Source organism: Nomascus leucogenys, chromosome 6 (assembly GCF_006542625.1).
Source record: "Nomascus leucogenys isolate Asia chromosome 6, Asia_NLE_v1, whole genome shotgun sequence".
Taxonomy (NCBI): domain Eukaryota; kingdom Metazoa; phylum Chordata; class Mammalia; order Primates; family Hylobatidae; genus Nomascus; species Nomascus leucogenys.
Genome location: NC_044386.1, coordinates 86,613,109 through 86,636,512, shown reverse-complemented (window position 1 = coordinate 86,636,512; position 23,404 = coordinate 86,613,109). Strand labels below are relative to the sequence as shown.

General features: G+C 37.7%; 1 protein-coding gene across 9 annotated transcripts in view; it reads right to left on the bottom strand.

The window, feature by feature from the left end:
- The window catches only part of IQCH (IQ motif containing H), a 250,784-nt gene that overhangs the window by 171,883 nt on the left and 55,497 nt on the right, over positions 1-23,404 (bottom strand). The gene's annotated exons all lie outside the window — the stretch shown is intronic.

Genomic DNA, 23,404 nt, shown 5'->3' with positions numbered 1-23,404 from the left:
TGATGAGGAGGGGCTCTATGTGACTTCAGTATAGGGTACGGGTATGAGAAGGAGGGTAGGATGGGGGAATGAGACTGGAAAGGTAGATTGAGACTGATGCAAATTAAAGAAACCAGCTTTATGAATGTGCTGATCACCTGAAAGGATTCAAATATCATCTGCTGTGGCTTCTTTTGTCATGCTTTTTATTATATTTTATTCTGCAACCATGCTTTGTAGTTTGTATAATGATATAATATAAATCATATTATAAATAGAACAATGTCCCTTCCAGCTAGTTTTTCATTATTATTTCCTCAACTGGAATTCAGAACTTTATCACTTGATGCTAAATCTTCTATAATAGCTTAAAAAATTTTTTTTTGAGACAGGGCCTTACTCTGTCACCCAGGCTGGAGTTCAGTGGCACGATCACAGCTCACTGCAGCCTTCACCTCCTGAGCTCAGATGATCCTCCCACCTCAGCCTCCCAGGTAGCTGGGACCACAGGTGTGCACCAACACACCTGGTTAATTTTTTGTATTTTCTGTAGAGACAGGGTTTCGCTATATTGCCCAGGCTGGTCTTGAACTCCTGAGCTCAAGCCATCCTCCTGCCTTGGCCTCCCAAAGTGTTGGTATTACAGGTGTGAACCACTGCACCCAGCCAAAAATTTTTGAAAATGTAAAAAATATAGAAAAACTTAAAGAAGAAAACAGCAATCATATTCCCATCAGCCAGAATTAACTATTATTAATATTTTGGCATATTTGCTTCCACTGTTTTCAAATAGAAAAACCATCCTATTTTATTATTTTGGTAAAAATGATGTATGCCCATTATAAAGATTTCAGGCAGTGTAGAAATACAAAAGACAAAAGTTTAAGAAATCGTGCCAAATATCATCAGGTGATCCATCATCCCTGACATCTTTAGAATGATTGATACATCCTTGTACAAAAAGTAGGACTTACTAATTTTACATGAGGAAAAAAGGCTGAATTAAACCTAACACATTATTAAACTTCAAATAAATATTTCTTTACCACAAGATTTCTCTGAATTAAAAATGATTCCTCTGCAAGGGCTGGCAAATTTTTCCTTAAAGGGCCAAATAACAAATATTTTAGGGATGAAGGCTCTGTTCAGCTCTGTTGTTTTGTAGTTAAAAGCAGCAGGCAGACAATTTGTAAATAAATGAGTGAAGCTGTATGCTGTGGTCTGAATGTTAGTGTCCTGCCTAAATTTACATGCTGAAACTTAATCACCAATGTGATACTTTTAAGAGATGGGGCCTTTGGAAGGTGGTTAGATCATGAGGATGGAATCGTTATGAATGGGATTATAAAAAGAGACCCCAGAGAGCTGCTACGTCCCCTCCATCATGTGAGGACACAGAGAGAAGGCGCCATCTATGAACCAGGAAACAGGTCCTCACCAGACACCAAATCTGCCAGCAGCTTGATTTTGGACTTCTCAGCTTCCAAAACTGTGAGAAATAAATTTCTGTTGTTTATAAACCACCTAGTTTATCTTATTTTTGTTACAGCAGCCCAAATGGACAAAAACTTTACAAAAACAGGTGGCCTGCCTTCGAGCAGTAGTTTGTGTACCCCTGCTCTAGAGTTAAATAAAGTTGATTCTGAAAAACATTTAGATCTATTTACTACATGATTTTATTTTGAATACTATATCTTAGCTTCAAATGGTGAGAAAATTAGAACTCTCTTGATGCCCTGATCTCCACTCCCTCACCTCCCCAGTCTTGACTGTATCATTATTTTTGCACCATCCAGATTTATAATGTTCACATTCTGTTTTGGTACCATGATTCTATGATTGTTTAGTATTAGCTCTACATGTAAATGGGTCCAGTGCTCACAAATAGTTCGTTTGTCATGGCTTCTCTGCTTGAGCTCCTTGATTCATCTCTTAATTGGCTAGCTTTGGTTATCGAGTATTTTTTCCCAACAAGCGTTCATGTGTACTTTACTAGAATTAAAGCAAGTCATACTTGAATTACATCTGGGGTCATCCTTTCTTTTCTCCAAATTTTGTAGACATTGCACCATTTTCTTCCACAATGAGAATTACTGTGAAGTTTGACAGCCATCTGCTTTTCCACCCCGGTTGGTAATTTACTTTCTTCTCATCTGGATGTCTGAAGCATTCTTTGTCTTTGAAATTCAAATATTTAACTAAAATATATTTGTCTGTTAAATATTCAAAATCAAATTTTCCTGGAATTTGATGTTTTCTTTTTACCTGTAGACTCAGTTCTTTCTTGACTTTGAGAAAATTTTCTTACCTTGTATTATCGAATACCCTTTCTCTTTCATTTTCTGGGTTCTCTGTTTTAGGGACACCAAATATCCTTAAATGTTGGCTCATCCTTATCTTTCATATTGTGGTATTTGGTTCCTTTCAGAATAGGATATCCTGAGTTTTAGCTGAGTACATGGCTGTCCACTTACAGAATACATTTCCCAGCATCCCCTGTGGCTAAATGTGGACCAGTGACCAAATTCCGGCCAATAAGATGTAAGCAGAAGTGATCTGTGTAACCTCTGGGTCATGTCCTCAGAGTGCTTGGCAGTACTATCATCATCCTTCCTATGGGCTGAAATGTGCGTGTGGAGAGGAGCCAGCTTCCACCATTGGGATTAGAATGTCCTGTAACTACTGTAATGAGCAGCTGATGGAGATCAAGATGAAAGAAATCGTATCTTGAATGACTGTGTGGAGCACAGCTGTCCTGCCAGCCTTGGACTTCTCATTTGTGGACTGTTTTGAGAGTGAGAAATGCAGTGATTTATTTAAGTCATTATATTTTTGGATTTCTGTTATAGTTTGTACTGAATAGGTATATCTATTAGCTTCTAATTAACCTCCTTTGTCTTTTTCTTCTGCATTTACTGTACTTACAGTCTTTTCTCTATGTCAGTATTTTAATATTCAGCAGTGTTTGTTATGTTCATTGTATTTATAGTTTATTTATGAGTTCCATAAAGTATTCTGGTATTCAATTTGTTTCCTTATATCTGCAATCTCCCTTTTTTTATTCTGCTATTTTATCATCTCATGTTTGAGCTCTAGTTTTAATTAATTTATGTTCTTATTAAGTTGTAGTATAATGTGAAGAAATTGTGAGAAAATTCCTTCTGTTCCTTCATTTATGTTTTTTCTAGGTTAGGCTTTGTCTTTTGCAGCCCCTAATTCTCCCTTCCATTTCCCCTCCCTTGCTTTCGTTAGCTGTGGGTGAAATACTGACGTGGAGAAAATGCAAAGACGACAGGAAATCCATATAGTGACCATATCATTTCTTTTTCCCTTGTGCATACTTGGGTAGCTCTGTCCAGACATTCTACTTGCTGTGATGTAGAATCTCCTCTCCCATTATCTGGTACCAGTGTGTGATCTCTCCCAGCAACATGTGAGAACTGGGCATTCTGGGTTTTTTCTACCTTTCTTTTACCTGAGGGCTTGGAGCGGGGAAGCCTCTGTTGAGGTATGCAGTCCTTGTTAAAGTTTTCAGGCTCTCCTGCCTCTCTTGAGATCTTGAGAAACATCCTCTATCAGGGCTTGCTTACTTAGTTGAAGATAACGCCATCTCTCCCTACCTTCAACCCCTAAGGACTTTGGAATATTTTCATAGAGTCCTGAAGACTCTGCTTCTCTTAGAAAGTATCAGACACATTATATACTTTCCAATTTCATGTTTCTTAAAAGCCTATATAGTCAAAAGACAGAAAAAATAAGGATGTCTGCTTGACTGTCTTCTTTCCAGATTTTGTAGTATTTTTGAGAATCTCAGTATTTTTATAATTTACTGGTAGTACTTGGAGGGTAGGGAAAGGTTAGGATTGGAGCTATGCTGTACCTCTCTACTTTGCTCCCATATCTTCTGCTTAGTGAATTTGTGCTCAACCTGGATGATCATATTCGGCAACCCTGCCCCAACCCCCTCCCCATGTTATGGAAGAGGCAAACTAAGAATCAGAAAGGAAAAATAGCCAAAGCATACAGTTTATCAATTTCAGAGGCAGAATGAAAAATGCATGTCACTGCTTCATGGCCCAGTGGGGCTTTTTTGTTTGTTTTTTGTTTTTTACTGTACTTTCTTAGTTTCTGATGCTTTCACCAAGCACAGCTTAGGTCACCGGCTCTACCCTATGTCCTACCACTCTGCCAGCTTTCTCAGGTCTTTCTTGGTGCCACTTAACTTAAATACAGTAGGTGTCTCACTTCCTCTCTGTCAGGTTTACCAGCATTCTTGGAGACAGAAGAAAATTCCCTGGGGAGGCATCTATAATAAAGGCAAGAATCTTGGACTTGGAGCACTGGACTGGATTCCTAGCTCTGTCACTTAATTAGCAATGTGCAGAGTGTATGTTATTTAACTTCTATGAGTCTCAGCTTTATCTTCTGTAAAATAGGAATCCTCTTACCTACAGGGCAAGTAATTTTTATGTAAAGGATCTGCTTCTGGAAGCATTTCATAATTCTGAACTCACATAATTCAAGACAGGCAAAGAATGGCAGGTATGGCAAATACTGCTGGCTGACATCCAGAAATTACATCTCCCAGACTGCCTTGCAGCTTTGTGTGGCTTTCAGACAAGGTTCTGGCCAGTGTTATAGGAACCTACTGACTCTACTGACTGAAATAAAGACATGATGGTGGGAGCCAAGTAGCCACCTGAGATCACAAGATGCCTGTCCAGGAGGTCAGGGCAGTCAGATGGAAAGTGTGTATGGACCTGACATTGTGGAACTGCCAGATGAGCCACAAACATCTATGCTCAAACTGTTAATTATGGTTGTATTTAATCTATTGTTATTTTCTACATTTTCAAGCTCATATCCTAAATAATACAGGACACACACACACACACACACATATAATTCACTATGTGTGTGTGTGTGTGTGTGTGTGTATATATAAAATTCACTCAAATGTGAATTATTTCAAACTTTATGTATAAAGCCAGAATTTGGTTGGGTGCAGCGGCTCATGCCTGCAATCCCAGTGCTTTGGGAGGGTGATGTGGGAGGATTGCTTAAGGCCAGGAGTTCGAGACCAGACTAAGCCACATAGTAAGATCTAGTCTCTACAAAAAATAAAAAAAATTATCTGGGCATGCACCTGTAATCTCAGCTACTTGGGAGGCTGAGTGAGGTGAGAGGATTGCTTGAGCCCAGGAGTTTAAGGCTACAGTGAGCTATGATTATGCCACTACATTCCAGCCTGAGTGACAGAGAGACCTGGTTTCTGTATCATGACATTTTGAATTTATAGAATCCTATTTTACATAAAATTCACCATCACTGTTCTTCCATAAGGCTATTGTGAGGAATTAATGAATTAATATATGGAGATGCACTCCATAAATTATTTTTCACACCAGGAATGGTTTTTTTTTCCATGTAAACATTTTTTTGAAGTACAACATTAATTTTTTTTTTTTTTTTTGAGACAAGGTCTTGCTCTGTTGCCCAGGCTGGGGTGCAGTGTTGTAATCACAGCTCACTACAGCCTCGACCTCCTGGGCTCAAGCAATCCTCCTACCTCAGCCTCTTGAGTAGGTGGAACTATAGGTGCACACCACCAGGCCTGGGTAATTTTTGTATTTTGTGTAGAGATTAGGTTTCACCATGGTGTCCAGGCTAGTCTTAAACTCCTAGGCTCAAGTGATCCTCCCACCTCAGCCTTCCAAAGTGCTGGGATTACAAGTGTGAGCCACCATGCCTAGCCACAATATTCATTTTTTAAAAGGCACAAGTGATGAATTGTTATCAAGTGACCACTGTGGGTAACTAGTATCCAGAGCAAGGAGTAGAGCATTACAGACACCAGAAGCCCCTCGTGTGCTCCCTCCCAGTCACTACCACAACTCAAAGGCAGCCAGCATTCTGAATTCTATTGCCACCTATTGTTTTTCTGTTTTCAAACTTTATATAAATAGATTATTACAGTATACATTCTTTTGTATCTGGCTTTTTTCTTTCAAAACTGGTTGTGAGATTCACCATGTTGTTGTGTATAGCAGTATGTTCATGTCATGAACTTTTAAGTATTGATTTTAAGTCATAAATTATACATACAATCAGTAAGACTTGAGCCTCACCTAGCACTTTTTTGCATTTCTTATAATGTTCCTTCTAGAATATTCTCCACCTCTAGGCTCTGCTATTAAATTGTCACCCTTTAACAACTAGCTTAAATGTAATCTCCTGTAGGAAATCACTTCTGATCTCTTCTTCCTCTGATTTTCTATAGTTTTTCTTTTTACTTATCTTGTTACATTTATAACATATATTGTAATTATTTGTATACTATCCTGAAGGCATTATGCAATTCAAAACTCATTTAATTCTGTCTTATTATCTCAATTGAAGAAGAAAAAGAGCAAAGAATGTTTTAAAAAACAATCACTTAAGACTTTCTGGGAAGGAGCAATTAAAATGGACATAATAGTGGCAAATATTTTCTATTTTGATAAAGGTAATACAATAGCAAGTATTACCTTTATGGTAATGGTGGAGCAGCTTATAAAAGACTCTCTCTCCTGAGGACAATAATAACAAACTCTGGACAAAACGTAAAAAAAAACTAAAAACAAACAAACAAAAAAACCCACAAAACTCCAACTATTTGAAGGCACTGAGAATGAAAGCAGGCAAAAGCTAGAGGGTAGCTGATCTTGAAAGAAGGGAACTGCAACAGTTGAGATTTATGTGTGTGTAATTTCTGGCCTGGAAGTACTTCTCAGACTATGAGAGGCAGAGTGGCTATAATTCAAGAAGAAAAACACAGTCTTACTGGCTTGAAAGTCAGAGGATGGAGTTTAGTGCTGTCATAAAAGCTGAAAATAGGGAGAAATAATAGAAATGAGGAAATTGCAAGAAGGACAGGAGATTCCAAAATTTGCAAATAAATGACATATAAATCCTTGGCTGACCTCTGAGCTTCACGTATCTGAAAGAGGTTTTAAAGGGGCCCAGCCAGGATGGAACCATTAAAGACTTTTAAAAAATGGGCAGAGATTTCAGCTGCTACAAACCGCAGCAAGGATAGAGTCTGGAGTTTGAATCTAGCCAAATTAACTGCCTACTTGAATAAGAATCAGCACTTTAGGAAGCAAGATAAAAATTCCAAGTCTCTACAACGTATCATTTATAATGTTCATAACAATAAAAGTTCCTGTATATACAAAGAAATAGGAAGAGATAGTCCATAGTCAAAAGAAAAAGTAGGCAATAAAAACAGATCCTAAGATGACTCTGATATTAGAATGAGCAGATAAGAACTCTAGAGCTGCTGTTATACATATTTTAAGGACCTTAAAAAAATAATACTAAATGAACACATGGAAAATCTAGGCAGAGAAATTAAATGTATATAAAAGAGGACTAAATGGAAATTCTAAAACTGAAAGTAAAATATTTGAAATAGAAAATTAATCAAATAGGTTTGATAGCAAATTAGAGTGGGCAGAAGAAAGGGTAGGGAACTTGAAGAGCAATCAATAGCTATTACCTAATCTGAATAACAAGAAAAAACATTTTACATAATGGTTCTTCAGTGACCTGTAGGACAATATCATGTGGTATAATCTGCATGTAATTGAAGCCCCAGAAGGAGACAAGGGAGAGAATTATAGAGAAAAATATTTAAAGAAACAATGGCCAAAATCTTCCCCAATTTGTTAAAAAAAACAGAAGCTTACAGATCCTAGAAACTCATACAATGAACCCCAAGCAGAATAAACACAAAGAAAACTACATTCAAGCATATGATAATCAAACCCCTGGAAGTAGAAGGCAAGAAAATCTTGAAAGCAGCCAGAAAAGAAAAAAGATCCATTATACACACAGGGGATCAATTATTTGAATAATGGTTGACTTCTCATCAGAAACAATGGAACTTTAAAGCACTGAATAAGGAAAAAACAAAAAACAAAAAACATGGCTACCCCAAATTCTATACCCAGGGAAAAATCTTTCAAAATAAAGGTAATCTAAATACTTTGACTTTTTTTTTTTTTTTTTTAGACAGAGTCTCGCTGTTGTTGCCCAGGCTGGAGTGCAATGGAGCTATCTTTGCTCACTGCAACCTCTGCCTCCCGGGTTCAAGCAATTCTCCTGTCTCAGCCTCCTGAGTAGTTGAGCTTACAGGCATGTGCCACCACCCCCGGCTAATTTTTATATTTTCAGTAGAGGCGGGATTTTGTCATGTTGGCCAGGCTGGTCTTGAACTCCACACCCCAAGTGATCGCCTGCCTTGGCCTCCCAAAGTGCTCGGATTATAAGTGTGAGCCACCATGCTTGGCCAATCTAAAGAATTTTTTTTTTTTTTCTTTTTGGACAAAAGACAAGCAAGTGTTACCAGCAGGCATGAGCTTTCTTTTAAGAAATGCTTGAGGCTGGGCGTGGTGGCTCACGCCTGTAATCCCAGCACTTTGGGAGACTGAGGTGGGTGGATCACAAGTTGAGGAGTAGGAGACCAGCCTGGTCAACATGGTGAAACCCCATCTCTACTAAAAATACAAAAACTAGCCGGGCCTGGTGGTGAGTGCCTGTAATCCCAGCTGCTTGGGAGGCTGAGAAAGGAGAATCACTTGAGCCCGGGAGGTGGAAGTTGCAGTGAGCCAAGATCACGCCATTGTATTCACCAACATAAATGATATCCTAGGCCATTAAATAAGTTTCAATCAATTTAAAAAGACTGAAATTGTACAGAGTATATTGTATAGGTCAGATATGAATATGGAAAAGAAACTAAATGAAAAGTTTCCAAGTGTGAGTGGAAACAAAGCTGGGATTGGTGGATTCAATAACCTGGGGAAAACAGTGTTGCCATTTGGCTTCTGATAAAAACCAAGGCACCCTGCTGCCAAAGCTCAGGACAGGCAGGGCATAAGGAAAAAGAGAGAACACAGAAAAAAAAGAAAGAGAAGAGAGAGAGAGAGGAAAGAGACAGGAAGGAAGGGAGAGAGAGAGAGAGAGAGAGAGAGAAAGAAAAAAGAAAGAAAAAGAAAGAAAGAAAGAAAAAAAGAAAGAAAGAAAGAAGAAAAGAAAGAAAGAAGAAAAGAAAAGAAAAGAAAAGAAAAGAAAAGAAAGAAAGAAAAGGCATATATGGGGTCATAATTTGCAGAGCTGGAAGGGGTTTTAGGATGATAAAAGGGTAGTTAGCAGCAGAAGTGACAAGGGGGATTGTGAACACAGACTTAAAGAATGTGGTGAATAGAAATGACTGTGGAGGAAACTGCCACAGAAATACTATTTTGAACACATAGCAGCTATCTGAAGTGTAGGCATCTGCATGTCTCACAGACCCCATACAGCGCATCACATAAAGTAGAGCTATTATGATGCCCCAAATCCCCCCCAAAAACAGTGACTTATGGTAAAATGTGACTAACAAAGGAAAGTATGTAATATAGTCCAGAAAATTTTCCATTAAAATTGTTATGAAATCCAGCACTTAAGCAAAATTTCCTAAAGTGTGTTCCTCAGAATGTAGTTCCGTGAGCTATTCTGCAGAAAGGGGCTCAGAGGAAGTTTGGGAAACATTGCTAACTGCGTTCCCCCTTCTTAAAGATTCATAAGGCACATCAGCATGTTAGTGACTCCAGGAGGCTTAATGGTATAAAAACCAGTCTGACTCTCTTTAACCTCATGTTTCCCAATTTTATGGGACCACAATACTCTTTTTGCATGGAATACCTATTAACATTCCAAAGAACCAGCATTCTTTGGGCTACATTTTAGGGAAAAAAATGATCCAAGGATTAACACATAGCTAACAATGATATTACTATAATTTGTTAATAGGAGTCCATTCTGTAAAGCTATTAATAAAATACAAGTGATAACTTGATTTCACATAAAACTTTTCTTCGAAAGAGCTTGAGACACACTGGACTCAGAATTTTCTGAGGAATTCAGGTTGACAAAAATGTAATGATTCCTTGTTGCTATTTTTTCTCACTATATTTAATAATATTTATTTGTGGCATTCCAACAGAAATTTTAACCTTGGAAAGTAATTACTAGAGAATAAAGTACTATCCATTTCACTTACATGACTATTACATTTCATAAGAAAAAATGTGTATACTTGATACCACATCAGAAGAAATGAGTTTAAATGGTAGTCGTTTCAGTTAAGATCTAAGAAAGACTTTGGAAATGAGTTTATCATTTATTATAATTATTTTTGCGATTGCTTTTTATTCCTTATTACAGAGCAGTGTGCCAGTCTCTAGGCATTTTCGTTTAAATACTGGCTAGGGTCATAAGTGAAATAAAGTTTGGTCCTCATTTACCTCATCCCAGCAGTTGGGTTGGCACGCAGCTGCAGAACTGCTGGGGCTCTTTTTATTTAATTTGGCATCCCTTCCTGAGCAGTATTAAGACTTTTACTTCAATGACTCCACTGGGCTTTGCCATAATTTCTATGCTGTATCAGTAAAGTCTGTGGAAGAGATGCCTAAGCAAACCTGAAGGGAGGCTAGGAGCGCTTACAGTTCAGGTATTTTTGCGGAAGTCAATGAAGGGATTAACCTCAAATACAGTCCATTAAAAAAATTAACTCATTTAGTAATGAAGCCAATTTTTAAGGAATATTCATTCGATTATTTTAATATTATAGGTATATGTGTATGTGTAAGAGTTTGTCCTTTTTCACAATTTCTCTTCAAATAATTTTTCTAGATTCTGAATCAGATTGTCAAAATAAAATATATCTTCAAATTCTGAAAAAGCCATATGTAAATTATATGACTCAGAAATTGGGAGTGACAATGTCTCTAATATGCTCTGAGTATTAAAAATAGTAACAAGTAAAAGTGATGAGGACAGGTTGCATATTTTGTTGCATACATAGAAAGCACTCAACAAATGCTCTCTTGAATGCATAAACTGCAAAAACAATACCTTCTGTGAACTTTATTTCCACAATTAGTACAGAAAACAGTTTCACCTAGTCTGCTTTTCTGTCTCATATGTCATGTGTTGGTGGTCATAAATGAGGAAGGAAGGAAACCAAAGGAAACAGACTTTGATCAGAATTATGGATGATGAGAACTAGAAGAGATCTTAGAGATGATTTGATCCAATACCTCAAATTGACAAATAAACACACTAAAGCCCATGAAATATAAGTGATTTGCCCCAAGAATATCACCTAGGAATTAGTGCCAGATCTAGGATTGGAGCCTAATATAAACATGGACTTTTCTTGTAATGAGGATTGTCAATATTATATGAGGTTATGATGTTAGATTTCTTTCTTTCTTTCTCTCTCTGTCTTTCTTTCTTTCGACAGAGTCTCACTCTGTCACCAGGCTGGAGTGCAGTGGTGCGATCTCGGCTCACTACAAGCTCCACCTCCTGGGTTCACGCCATTCTCCTGCCTCAGCCTCCCTAGTAGCTGGGACTACAGGCACCAGCCACCACACCCGGTTAATTTTTTGTATTTTTAGTAGAGATGGGGTTTCACCATGTTAGCCAGGATGGTCTCGATCTCCTGACCTCATGATATGCCCACCTCGGCCTCCCAAAGTGCTGGGATTACAGGCGTGAGCCACCGCACCTGGCCCTAATTTCTTTATTTCTTCTTTTTTAAACATCTTACTTTAGTTTAATCCATCCGGAGTTTTCTTTGTATAGAATGCAAGGATAGGATTTAATCTATTTTTTTTCCCCAAATCATTAGCCAAGCGACTTGGCACCATTCATCTAACAAGTCCTCCCTTTCCCATTGACTTACAGTGTCACCTTTATTACATTTCAAGTTATTTTTTACACTAAGGGCAATATCTATGCTGAGTTTTTAACTCCATTGATCTATCAATTTTTCTACCTATAGAAATAATTATTGTAATTTTATTATATGTTTTAATAAGTGGTATAAAAAGTTCACCTTCATTAATCTTCTTTAGGGAAAAAAAACTAGGTCTTTTGCCTATTCTTCAAGATGATGAACACTAGCAAGTTGAAAAAATTAATATTCCATGCAAACCAAATAAAACCCATATGAATTTTGATTGGAATTACATCGGACATAAAGATTAATGTGGGAAGAACTGGCATACTTATAAACATTTTCCTTCTCAGGAATACGATAATGTCTTTCCATTTATTCAAATGTTCTCTGATGTTGTTCATTAAAGTTTTGTAGTTTTCTTGACATAGGTCCCCCACTTTTTATGTGAAGATTATTACTAGGTACATGTGTTCCTCATTAGAGAGGGGACTGTGGAGAGAGAGAAGAGAAATAAAGAGAAAGAAACAAAAAGAAGAGGAGGGAAGGGAGAAGGAAGCAAAGAAGCAAGGAAGGAAAGGCAGGCAGGAAGGAGGAAGGAAGAAAGATCATACATCCAAACATGGAAAACAAATCCATTTAAATGTTCATAATAATTATCTCTAGGTAGAGGGATTGAGGTTATATAATTTTTTATCTTTCAACCCTTGTATTTTCCAAGTTTTCTTCAATGAGAATGTGAAAAAAGTGTTATAATCAGAAAATTGGGCACGGGGGTGAACAAAGCTTCATGTTTGCTTCCTGAAGCCAGCTGCTATGTTGACTACCTGGGCCTTGGGCTCACTTCCAAAACACAAGCCCTAGGATTGTGCTACAATCACCTAAGGGAAGTTGTGTGTAGGGCTTGGGGGTGGGAAGAAGAAGATGGAGAGATGAGAGAAATATGGCTCAAAACCATGCCCATGAGACTAGACAGACCCTCCCTGCCCTGTCACTTCTCTACAGAATCCTTCCTCTTCAAACATTCAATTACATTTTATTGAATTAAATTAATCATTTATTGAGTACCTTCTATGCATAATGCATTTTGTAAAGTACCCTAGAAGATATTTAAGTGAAAAAAATATGGCTCTTGCCTTCCAGGAGATCTAACAAGAGGAAAAGATACAAAGTCCCTTTTCAATTCAAGGTATACCATATGAATGCTTTAAAATCATGCTATGATGGCCTAGGCAAGGGAAAATTAATTCTACCTTAAAAGAGCTGGATAGACATTATTATGGACAAAAAGAGGGCTGGCCAGGTGTGCTTGTCACACTTGTAATCTCAGCACTTTGGGAGGCTGAGGCAGGCAGATCATTTGAGGTCAGGAGTTTGAGACCAGCCTGGCCAACATAGTGAAACCGTGTCTCTACTAAAAAAATACAGAAATTAGCCGGGCATGATGGTGTGCACCTGTAATCCCAGCTACTCAGAAGGCTGAGGCAGGAGAATCACTTGAACCTAGGAGGTGGAGGTTGCAGCGAGCCGAGATCACGCCACTGCACTCCAGCCTGGGCGACAGAGTGAGACTCCGTCTCAAAAAAATAAAAATAAAAAAGAAAAAGAAAAACTTAACATAGTTCTCACTCAATTATACAGGTCTTTAACAAGGTATTATTCAAAGTCACACAAAAATAAATGCAAATTTATATTGCATTCTGACAAGGTTGGACATTATGTCTGAAGTTAGAGATATGAATGTAGTTGGGGAAGTTTTCATCTTAAAAGTACTAGCTCATCTTCTTGTTCTAGTCCTTGAGTTAACACAGCCTTTTATTAAATACTCTGATCTTTTACTTCTGTCTCAGATTGGGGCAGAGAAATTTCTTCATCAAATTCCTTTGTCATTAAGAAAGCAATCTTTGACTGGGCCCAGATCTGTCCCTCAAATGCAGGTCAAAATCACCACCCTCAAAGCTACCTGGAGGGTAGTATAGAATAAGGATAAAGAATGCTAGGTTGAAAGTCCGACTGGCTGAGTTTGAATTATGATCCTTTGACTTAGCTTGTGTGACTTTGGGTGAATTTTATTTAACTGCCTTTTTGCCTCAGTTTCCCCAAATGTAAAATGAAAGTAGGAATAGTACTTACCTCTTAGGGTTACTGTGAGGATTACATGAGATGATCCATGTAAAGTGTACTTAACACCATGCCCAACTCAGAGAAGCCCTCAGAAATGTTAGCTATTGCTTAATAGCTAAATTTTAATTTACCTTCCTTTCAATTAAAGTCCAGTATCTACACTTTAAACTATGGATAAATGGAATAATAAACCCAAGATGGTAGAAAGTTGGTGATAGGTACTTTCCCTGGGATGTAAATGTTTAGATTAAATGCTAATTCCATAAATTAGATGACATAATTCCACAAGATGGTTACAGTTTGAAAATCCTTTTCTGAAAAAGTAAAACCTCCTGCCCAAAATTATGGTTATGTTAAACTAACCCAGTATTAGATATGGAGTAAACTTTTAAGTGAGTGGAGAAGACAATGCTAGTGCTCTCTTGGGTCACTGTTTTCACTATACAACTCCTCCTGATAACCTTCTATAAGGGTCAGCCCCATCTTAAGTGAGAAATGGAAAAGGGCATTTTGGAACTCAGAAAATTGAGTTTTCTTAGGAATAATCTTAAAGTGGTTAGGTCCCCAGGCCAGCTCATATAACGTATTAGTAAATCTGAGCCTACCCATTAGACATATCTGGGCCTCTCACCAGCTAGACAAGGAGAAAGGAGAATTATTTTTCTCTAAAAGTAGCTCCTAGTGGCTTTGGGAAGATGAGGAGATAAGGCAAGCAGCATTTCTTACCAAGAAATCGCCCAGGAATACTTCCCCTATGGGCTGGTTTCCTCTTGCCTGTTATTTTTCTCTTTCTCCTCCTGATACATTCTGTTTGTTCCAGCCAGGGTTTCTCTCATCCTCTGGATAGTATAATTACTCAGATACTAGTGACAAGGAGATGTGCCACCCCTTACCCCAACTCGGAGTGTTAAACTAGAAAAACGGATACATGATCAATGTGGACAGATCCATGTAGAAGCTGACTTAAAAGATTCCAAAAGGGAATGTAGTCTAATTGGTGTTATCAAAGACATAAGACATCATCTGAAGGTGAGTGGCATTTCACAGCAGGAAATTAGTAATAGGGAAGGCAATGATTAAGAACACAGGCTCTAATATCAGATAGAGCCTGATTCTGAGTTTTACCACTTACTAACTGAATGACTGGAGAAAGTAACTTAATTTCTCTATACTGAAGTTTCGTTACCAGTAAGATGGAGATAATATCACTCGATCCACAGGGATTAATGTGATATAACATAATACACATAGTCAACCCCAAGCAGATAGCAGTTATTAATATTTATTATAAAAAGTTGGAGAGTCAGAATTTCTCAGTATCCACAAAGCACTCACTTTACAGGGATGTATTCATATCCTTTTGGCAAATGTAGCTTCACAGATGGATGCATCAGACTATAAAAGTGTGATGCTGCTGCCCACCATGAAGATTGTCCAACTAATTACCTTAGTCGGTTTCCCTGTTCACTAAGTGGCCTTCTAACTGGATTCTGTGTGGCTTTCTACTAAGGACAAAATATGCTCATCAGATCAGGCTGATTTGAACATTCAGGTCTGTTTGACCATGGTAGCTCTCCGCAGAATACATAAAGTGCCATTTCAGTATGTACATCAGTCTCTTGTGAGTTCAGCTGTACCCAAGAGATTGACTGACTCTGGCAAAATCAAATCTCTAATCCTATAAAGTTGAGGTTAGATCTTGGGCTTCACTAAGGTATTAGCACTCTAGTGGGCTCTAAGTTGCCAGTCAGCTGCCAACAAGACATCAATATTATCATACCTAAAACCATACCTCTTCCTGTTTCTGAACCAGAGGATTTAAATTGTTGACTTGAAAGACAGGAATGGCCTAAAGAATATTTTCTTCGAACTACACAGGGTTTAAAAAAACTTTCTGATCACACATTTAAAAATTGGATTTCACAAAAAATATAAGCATGACTTTCCAGCTTCTTTTGGAAACCCAGCCACAAAAGGCTAGAGCTAAGGTGGCTGCCTCCTGGAGGGAAGGCCTGTCTCCTCAGTTCAGCACTTCAGTAATGTGGACCTAGCCTTTACACGCAGTCATTTCAGTAACTTATCCTCTGCCTGACCCAATACAACTATGTTGTGACTCCTATTTTAAATAAGAACAATTTGGACATTTTCTAAGGGTTTTTACTGCTTATATAAAAGAAAAAAATGTCAGGAAGTAAAAAGTCTGTTCCATGAACACCACTTTTCCTTTTTTTTTTTTTTCATTTGGCACAAAGAGATGGTAAGTTTGGAAACACACCCACATTTCAGAAAACATTTGGGTTAAGATAGTCTCTTGGGCATTTCTGTGCATTATTAGATTGGGAACACAAGAGAGTTGGGGAGAGGGTGAGAGTGGGAGAGGAGGCTCATACTGTCCAGTGCTGAGGCTGGGAAATGGCAACAGGAGAGTTGGGTGGGGGATGGGGGTCAGAAAGTGTGAGGAATCAACCATTCCTACTCTCTATCCTTTTCTCTTGCCACCACTTCTCTTGCCCAATAAGTCCTGCTTTTAGCTAATGTTGGAGAGAGGGCTGAGAAGTAGGGATTAGGTATGAGGTTACAGGCAGAATCATAAGTAGTAGTGGGGCATACAGCATTAGGACAGAAAGTAAGAGGGACTGAGAGGAAATCCCAGCCATCCAGTTAGATTAGCCAGTTCTGAGTGGCCATTTATATGAAAGGGACAGAGAGTTGTATGTAAATGGTCAGGGGAAGGTGCTGCCTGTAGAACTCTAATTAGGCAGTTTTATGATCATCTAACAAGTTCAGGAGATAATGTTATTTAAAAAAGTACTACCGCTTTATAGCCAAAGGGAGAGGAAATAAAGTTTAATAACTAATAAGGACATCAAAGGATAGAGATTATTCAAAAGAATTCTAAAGTTGCCCTTCAGTTAAAGCAGCTGGAGAAGTGATCTAACTTCAGAAGCTGTCTGCATTAAGCCCTGCCTTCTATGATCCTGACTGAAAATCACACAATTGGATTTCAGTGGCCCATTCAAGGCCATCCATCAACTGGCCTCCACAGCCAACCACATCTTTTGGTTTCTACAACTTGATTAGGCAAAGCTCTAAGCCATCCTCCATTACTCTCACTATTCTCTACCTCTGCCTTTGCTTGTATTGCTTCTGGTACTTAAAATGTACACCACCTCTCCTTTAGTCTTGCCCATAAGTTCCTCTAAGGCCTATCTTAAGGCTTGCCTCCATCCATCAATTACACTGATCCTTGAGAGATTGGTGGTTCCACAAGGAACCAAATGAGCATTAATCTGGGAGTCACATAACCAGGACTGTGGCCCTGACGATGATTCTGAAGTAGCCAATTTATCTTTTCAGTATGTAGATAAAGAATTTGTCTTTACAGACTAAGTGGTATACCTATGTTAACTTGGTTTACAGCACCAGCATTGAGAGCGGGATTGAAAACCCAAGTCCTCTGATTCTCCATCTATGGCTCTTTCTACTAAAGCATGCATGGCTGTTTTCAGACCTCTTAGTTGCCAACCATAAACTGATTTATTTTTCAGGCTATTGTGAAGATTATATAATCTTTTAATATAAATAATCAATTATATAAATCTGGTATTTTCAGGTCATATTGCCCAAACTTTATGGCCTAATGAGAGGAATCTCCTCTAAGTAAGTATCTTCTGGGTTTACTTTACACATTCTATAGTGTAATTTGGAGGCTATGCTTTTAAAGAAAATGTAGGGCGAATAACTCTAGTCTATGGGTACTTAACTTCTATTCTACCAAGGAGGTTTTAAAAGGCTAGGAATGTATACTTGAATTCAAGTACAGTTTAAGGTACAATGGGTTAGAATACTGGAGAACACAGCAATAGTATTTATTCATCTCAAGAACCTCTCAGTAGATAATTAACCTGGACCACAATAAAAACAATCCTATTAGTCCCACTTCTCTTGTGGCTAATGCTATCACGCTACTTGCTGTAGTATTTTTCCTTTGCTTCATTTTAAACAGAACACTTACTGTATTATTGTAGCTGCTCCATTTTCATCCTTGCAACAGAAAAGCAACAGTAATTAGGCAAAAGCATAAATTTTATATTTTTACTCAAGAAGATGTAATTATTATAAAAATCTGGGCTGGTAGTCTAGACGTATCCACTTTTTGTAGGTTTTCGGCACCATCAACTAAGAGAAGTGGATATTTCATCCATAAAGAATACAGGGTTTTTAGGATATTTCTCTGTTCTGATGCATACTTTGTCCCACACTGGATTTCTGTGTGAAAGAAAAGATCTATCACAGCTCTAACTTTTGAGACATTGAGAACCCCTTTGGCAATCTGGTGAAGTCTATGGACCCCTTCTCAGAATAATGTTTTATAAATGGATTAAATAAAATACATGGGAACCTATTATACTGAAATACAGTTCTACCCATAGACCCCTGTACCCTAAACCTATCATAGGTGTGACACAGTTCCCTCTGTCTATTGAAATACAGTTCTACCCATGGACACTTGTACCCTAAACCTACCATAGATGTGACACAGGTCTCTCTGTCTACCTAATTTTTGGCTTTTCAAAGTGGAATTAATTATGAGGTTAGAAACACTATCTCTCAATTTGGGATCTAATTAAACTAAAGAGCTTCTGCACAGCAAAAGAAACTACCATCAGAGTGAACAGGCAACCTACAGAATGGGAGAAAATTTTTGCAACCTACTCATCTGACAAAGGGCTAATATCCAGAATCTACAATGAACTCAAACAAATTTACAAGAAAAAAACAAACAACTCCATCAAAAAGTGGGCGAAGGACATGAACAGACACTTCTCAAAAGAAGACATTTATACAGCCAAAAAACACATGAAGAAATGCTCATCATCACTGGCCATCAGAGAAATGCAAATCAAAACCACAGTGAGATACCATCTCACACCAGTTAGAATGGCCATCATTAAAAAATCAGGAAACAACAGGTGCTGGAGAGGATGTGGAGAAACAGGAACACTTCTACACTGTTGGTGGGACTGTAAACTAGTTCAACCATTGTGGAAGTCAGTGTGGTGATTCCTCAGGGATCTAGAACTAGAAATACCATTTGACCCAGCCATCCCATTACTGGGTATATACCCAAAGGACTATAGATCATGCTGCTATAAAGACACATGCACACGTATGTTTATTGCGGCACTATTCACAATAGCAAAGAGTTGGAACCAACCCAAATGTCCAACAACAATAGACTGGATTAAGAAAATGTGGCACATATACACCATGGAATACTATGCAGCCATAAAAAATGATGAGTTCGTGTCCTTTGTAGGGACATGGATGAAACTGGAAAACATCATTCTCAGTAAACTATCGCGAGGACAAAAAACCAAACACCGCATGTTCTCACTCATAGGTGGGAATTGAACAATGAGAACTCATGGACACAGGAAGGGGAACATCACACTCCGGGGACTGTTGTCGGGTGCAGGGATGGGGAGGGACAGCATTAGGAGATATACCTAATGCTAAATGACGAGTTAATGGGTGCAGGAAATCAACATGGCACATGGATACATATGTAACAAACCTGCACATTGTGCACATGTACCCTAAAACCTAAAGTATAAAAAAAAAAAAAAAAAGAAAAGAAATACTATCTCTCAGTATGTAGTCTAACAAATACTCAAGTCCAAGGCCCAAGTCATAAAGTGAAAAGGCACAAAGTAAAAGTATATCATAAGGGAGCAGGCCTAGCCCTGTCAGCAGGTGGCTGCTGACCTGGAATGATTTCAGAGTAGTGCAAAGGCTCTCTTCCTGGATTCCCCCAAATCCCTCTTCTCTCTGTCCGCTCATGCTTGAAATCCCTTAATAGAGCCTAACTCCTTTGTTTTAATTAAGTAGCGGATTTGCTCTTGTTAAAAAATAAATACCCATGGGAGAGGTAATACTTGATGCCAAAGATTTGCAAATTTATTTTCAGCAGTAGAACAAGTTTTTCAAATGCAACCTTAAATAGATGCTGATAAATAAGTAAATGCAAATTTTATAAGAATTTAGTATAATTGTGTATGTCAAAACTTACATATAAATGACATAATTGCATATAGTATATACCTATATGTATATAATTATTACTTAAATATAGTATGTGCTTAAATTGTATATTATATAAATATTTATATTATATATTTATTATATATGTATTTATATTATATATTTCTGGTTATAGCAATATAAACCAACACTGGAAACAATGAGGACGTTTTGATGAAGACAAATTATGAAATTAAGAGTTATAAATAACTGCAGTCTTACATCTATCACAGAATACAATTTATTTATATATTTTATTTTGCCTGCACAAGATGTAGAAAATCCAGATGTGAACAAATAAGTAATTTCAAATAGCTAACAATTTGTTATGGTGGTTATAATCTCAGAATTTAGTTCAATTAAAATGATCCAGAAACTTTAAAATAGTAGAAATTTTTTGTTTCAAAATAGAATCACTAACAATATCTACCAACTGTTTACATTCCTTAATAATTAAGGATTAGTTGGTAAGTAGTCAATTGGGGGATATTTGACAAATCGATTTCATAATTAATTTGAATCCTGACTCCCCTTGCTTACCGCACAACCTCAGGCAAGTAGCTTAATCTTAGTCTCAGTTTCCTTATCTATAAAATGATTATAAAAATGGCACCTACTTAGAGGTGTAAGGGTTAAGTAAGATAGTGTACATAAAACACTGTGTCTGGCAAACTTAATAAATGCTACTATAATTGAAGGGCTAAATTACCAAAAATATTTTTCAAATGTGTCATGTAACATTTTAGGATGTTCTATCACATCCCATTTAAATTTCTTTTCAGATATCTTGCCACCCTTCTCTTTCAGACAGTCACTGAGTTTCAAAGAAATCTAATTTTGTTTTGCATGTTGAGTCCAAATTTTGACATTATGCTTCATTGTTGACTTTTATCTCCATTTGTAAATAGAGTAACATTGCAACCTTGCACCGTCAAAGACTGTATAGCTCATTTCAAATCATGTAAGAACCAACCCAAACTTAAATCGAGCAGTGAAACAATCTGTGATGCTATACTATCATGATGTGGCTACATTATTGTAATTGTATAGTTGACTATTATGCTGTGCCAAAAGTATGCACCAGAGAACTTGCCTGGCTTTTAATTGATAGTAGCACACATGTGTTCTAATACTAATACCAATTATGTTTATTGAATGATTACCAGGAGTCAGGCACTGCTTTATGACCTTCACACATATTAGCTTATTTAATCTTTGCTTATTTATTTGTATGATTATTACAGGAGTGTATATGAGCAGATCTGAATTTCAAAATATGACTAGTACAAAGCTACACCCTATCTAATAAAAAACACCTTTATGGGAAATTCAAATGTACACACACACACTCAGAGTAAGCCTGAAAGCACAAATTAACCCACTGACGATCAAATGATCGAATGCATTAAAATTTGGCATCAATTGAAATATGTAGGTATTGTTCTTTATTATACTTAAAATGCTTAAATATTTATCATTAAAAATGAAATGCAAATTAAATGCTTAGAACCCCTCTGAAACTCACTGAAGTTCTGTAACAATTTGAAAATGAACATTAAATCCTATTACTCACTCACACTAGGATGTGAAAGGAGCCAAATCAGATTCTTTTCTAAAAGCATAAGTATGAAGAAGGAAATGAGAGATTTCTAATACTAATTCATTTTTCAGGAAGGTAAGAACCTTATTAGGTACCCATTATGTGCCAGCAATGTTAATATATTATCTGTATTCTCCATAGCACCCTTATCTAGTAGGCATCATTATCTTGACTTGACAAAAGAGGGAACTCAGGATCAGAAATGTAATTTGCTTACCTAGGGTTCAGTAACTGCAAAATAGCAGATAGGACCCAAATTCTGATCCACTCAGCTCCAAGCCCCTCCTAGCACACCAGATTGCCTCTCCATCTTGCTTCCCCCATTCATAAAACAGAAAAATGAGAATGAGTGAGACAGAGTAACCTGCTCTTGGAAACACTAGTTAGTTAGTGGCAAGGCTGCAACAAGAATCCAGTAGTACCAGCATTTCACTAGGTAAATCCTATCAGATGGCCCATGGAGAGGGTATCCTGTGCAACTAGGCCTACTACGAGCCAGCAAAATCATTACTTCACTTCAAAACTCAACATCAGTCTATATAGCTTCAGAGCAGAGACTAGACAGGGGAGGGGACAAATCAGTCCTGTCCTTAGTACCTAATATGTGTAAAACACTGCTTGGTGCAGGGGAGGATTTGAAAAACAGACAAACAGAACAGACAACAAGGTCCCTGTCCTCATATCTGTGTGGGAAAGAAAGCATAATCATGTAAAATATTAAATAGTATCCCCGGAGGAGACCTCAGCAATATTCTGGTTCCCTCCCCGGATCCCTACAATAATATGTTGTAAATGACAGTATAAAACAATGGCACAATACAATATATGAGACTTGCCAATAGTAGTAACTAATATTTTTCAGAACACTTCTTTGTACCAGGACCTTTGTTAAGTGCTTTGAATTATCTCATTAAAAACTCAATACAATCCTATGAGATAGATACTTCTATTGTGGACATTTTACATGAGGAAAGGGAGACTGTTTCTGGGAGATCCCAGTCTAGTAAGGATTCACACCAGGCAGTCTGACCCAGAATCACTATTCTAAGAGCTAAAAAAGTGGTTTCAGTTCAGCATAGGGTTGGTTTGGGAATGCATACAGGATCTTGGCAGAGAAGCTCAAGAAACATATCACCGTAAAGAAATTAAAAGAACTCACTACAGCTAGATTTTTTTTATGAATGTTATCTGACAAGGCTATAGCCTCTCATTGCCTCTCCCTGCCCCCAGAGCAATGGGCTTTAGTGAGACAGCCATCCACCAGCCAACATTCCATCACTTTCCTCAGCTTTCCCATTACTCCAAACCAATGCAGAATTGAAATTCTAAATAGTAACAACATACAAAGGCAATACACTACCACTTCCACCACCACCATCACTGCCATATTGGTGGAATATATTTTATAGGCTGTGAATCAGGAAGAACATGAAAAGTCATTCCTTTGTCAAAAACTCTTTCTAAGCAACCTGAAGAGAAAGCTCACTTTAAATGATAGGAGTGGGATGTTGTGCATGCCACCACAGTCCTTGGGTAATGACTGTGTGTCATAAATAGGATATGGCATTTCAGAATGTCTTTAAAGCTATTTCCTTTTGTTCAACTAATTTAATTTACTAAATGCTCCTGGGAAAACGGAGGGGGACCAAGATGCTGACTCCATATTTCCTGAAAAATCAACATTTTCTTTTTAAACTGCTCTCCAAGAAATTGCATCTGATTGTTGTCTGCTGGCTCCCTCAAACTCTACCTCTGTCAAAATTCTGCCCCAGCAGGTGTGAGAAAGAAAAGATGCAGAACTTGAGTGAATACCCACATCTGTTTTTGGAAAAAGAGAACAGAAGCAG